We start from the raw sequence: 3,526 nt of genomic DNA on the forward strand, positions 1-3,526 counted from the left end.
GAAGTGGGATCCGCCCAAGCGAGGATGGGCAAAACTGAACACTGATGGGTCCTACGACGCCGGTGGTTCTGCCGGATCAGGTATGATCCTACGAGATGAGGTGGGTGGTATTATCTTCTCTGCGCGTAGGCAGCTGTTTTTATGCCGGGATGCACTGGAATCGGAGTTTATTGCGTGTATGGAAGGACTGTCGTTGTCATTACAAAGAAGTGAAGCATCCATTGCTATGGCGATGGACTCGCTCATGGCTGTTTCCATGATCCAGGGGGAGGGAGTTGACAGATCAGTATATGCCTCCATAGTGAATGAGATCAAGTATCTTAAAACTTTGAGACGGACGTGTATTACTCATGTATCCCGTAGCCAAAATAAAGTTAGTGATTGTTTAGCAAAGTTTGCTAGAGTTAGTCAAAGAACTGTGACGTGGCTACGATCGGGCCCTTCCAGTATCCTAGATTTGGTGCAAGATGATTGTAAAGACTTTTTAAATGAGTAATACATGGTTTTTTCCCGCAAAAAAAAATCACTTCGCATTGCGAGACAATTTCTTTTTTGCGACCCAAGCTGTTCTCTCTCCTTAAGCACATGTGTGTAGGCACCCACCATTGTATAAGGCCTAACCAGAACTCGCCGCCGAGATGGTCGGCTCACTTCTCGCTGGGCAGCGGCCAGGCCACACGCGAGCAGTTGGTCTGGTTTTGAATTGATTCCAGGGATCCAGCAGAGCGTGAGACACTTCCGATTCTGTCGCGTCTTCGTTGCCAGGTGCCAAACCGACTTGAAATCGACCTTCCTCGTCGATTAGGACTTGGATTGATTCTTCCGTCCACAGCTCCATCTATATAAGTCAATCCACACAGCTTCATAATATCCCAGATCAGATTATTTTTTTCCGGTAGTGCAGAGATCTAAATCCCGTCGTCATGGGCGGCAGATTCGAGAAGGGGTCCTCGTCCCCCCCGTCTAAACGGCGGCGTCGGGATTACGATTGCGCTGAGAGTAGCGCGCCGAGGCGGAAGCAGCACCTTTATCTGGCGCTGGATGACTGGGAGGGGGGTTATAGCATCCACAAGCTTGACGTCGACAAAATTTTGGATGAAGCAACTGATTCAGGAGGAGAGCGCAAGCTTCCCGAGCCAGCTGCCTTCCGGATAAGGTCGCCAGTGTGCGGCCCCATAGACTTCGCCGCTCTGGGCACCGACATATTTTTCGCCGCCAACCCGCGTTACTACTTTGGTCAGCACCCTCCCCCAACCTTCGTCTATGAAACCAATATAGCTGCACTCGCCGTGGGACCGCCTCTTCCGACTGGGATCCATTCCCTGGAGGCTGCCATGGCTCTTGGTCAAAAGCTGTATGTCTTAACAAGCCCCTGCCTTCCTGAGGTACCCTCCTTGCAGGCCTTGTCGTGGGCTCCCGCCCACATAAGCAATCTATGGGATCCAGAGTTGGACTACTTTTGGAACATCGTACCGTCATCGCCTCCGCCGTGCTGTGGGATGGACGTCCTCGCCTATGCTTTGCACCCAAACGGACGCACCATCTTCATGTCCACCGCATCTGGTACCCATTCCTTGGACACCAGCAATGGCTCCTGGAAGGAGCTTGGAGACTGGGTGTTGCCTTTTAAAGGCCAAGCCTACTTCGACGACAACCTGGATGCATGGGTTGGGATTCATGGCAAGGAGGATGAATAAATTTGCTGCTGCCCGGTTGCCTCCCGCAGCAGCACCACCAGACGGCCGCCGGACTGCAGGATGCTCAATGAGAAGCTGTTCCTCCGCAATAATGACAAGACATGGCAGAACAATGGCCGACACATGAGGGCTACTCTTACCTACATGGGCTACAGCAGATTTTGCCTTGTCGAGAACATCTTGCGTCGCGCGGATGGTTTAGACAGCGTCCTCCATGTCACCTTGTTTAGCCTCAAGTATGATCACATGGGCGGGCTCCGGAGTAAGGTTCGCCCCCGCACTAGGTCCTATGCAGTCTCCAAGAACACCCGCATGTTCTCTCATGCAGCATTTTGGATGTAATTAGGACCTACACAGCTGGTTCCTCTTGTACGCATATGTGTGACAACACCCTTCTTCTCTAACTGCTTCTTTGGGTGATGCCATTACTCAAAATGCAGTTACAGAATGAGGGTGTGGTCACACATATGCATAAAAGAGGAATCAACTGTTGTTTGTTGCTGATGATACAGTTGCTATCTTACGCATTTTCTTCTATTTCATTTATGTTGCATGTACTGGTGCTTCTGTTGAAACCAATGAAAACCACTGAGCACACTATTTATGTCCAAGCATTCTGTATGTGGTTCACCATCCTTCATATTCGATTAATCTTCTGTATGATCAAGTTTAGTTTGATATTTCAACACATGACTTTTGTTTGTACAGTGGTGTTTGTTACCTTAACAGCTTGTTTGGCTCCTCTGTTTTCGTTTGATTTGGTTGAATTTATAGATTCCAATTTCAAATTCCATGTTTTGCTGCCACATAGATTTATGAATTGAAATGTTTTTTTTGTATCATGTTTGGATCCCATTTTGTGGCTTGAGACATGAACTCTTGCCAAAATTTGAAAAAATCATGTCAACATGACACGGGTTTCAGCACCGCTCCTTGACCCCCTAGCACAAATCTATTACTCCCTCCAATACCTATCACTCAAACGGATGTATCTAGACACCAAAAATTGCCTGATACTATTGTAATCCTTGTGTTATATACGTCTAGATGCATCCATTTCAGAGTTATGTAATTCCGGACGGCAGGAGTACTTGCTTAACTAACACTTTCATCTGGAATTACTTGACGCTGAAATAGATGTATCTATTTTAACGCAATGCGAATAGGAAATAGCAGTATAAGGCCATATGCTGGGTGACAACTAGTAGCAGTAGTCAAGTTTTATTTTGCTAGCAGCAGCTGTAGGAGTAAATCGGTTTACCACTAACTGATATAAATAATTTATAATTTATAGCCATATTAGTAACTTCCCTGTTTCCTTAAGGGTTTGAGTTTTTCCTTTTTCTAAAGATATTTTTTACCCTGTCAGTGATTTTTGTGTGAATGCCATTTGTAATTCTGCGGACCTATCGTGTATATTGAAGGCCTCTAGTATTATTTCTTTTCAAATACCCTGTTTAGCGTTCCTGTACATCATCTAGCTTTGTGGAGAAAAGGTTTGCAGTTGGTTGCAATTTCACGGATGCATATAGATCTCAGAAAATCTGTGATATGAAACTAGTCAACTGGAATTTTTCTATGTTGCCGCTCTTTTCCTCTGGATTATTATAGCTCCATTTTTTCCTCTTCCTGAACTAGGATGGTAGACTTGTCTCTTATTATCAGTCTATTGCAGAACATGGCAGGATGTATTTGTGAATTAGTCATTATTCCATTGGAAATAATTCCATTGCACACAATTTCATACAACCTCTGTCCCAAATTAGTACTTAGATTTGTCATTTTTACTTTGGACATGTTCTGATTTTCCTAATTTATGCACTCCCAGT

General features: G+C 45.5%; 1 pseudogene; it reads left to right on the forward strand.

The window, feature by feature from the left end:
* The first annotated feature begins 456 nt into the window (after positions 1 to 456).
* On the forward strand, positions 457 to 2,223 carry LOC125520378 (uncharacterized; annotated as a pseudogene).
* Positions 2,224 to 3,526: the final 1,303 nt, after the last annotated feature.

Source organism: Triticum urartu, chromosome 7A (genome assembly GCF_056163025.1).
Source record: "Triticum urartu cultivar PI428250 chromosome 7A, HENAU_Tu73, whole genome shotgun sequence".
In the NCBI taxonomy this organism is placed as follows: Eukaryota; Viridiplantae; Streptophyta; class Magnoliopsida; order Poales; family Poaceae; genus Triticum; species Triticum urartu.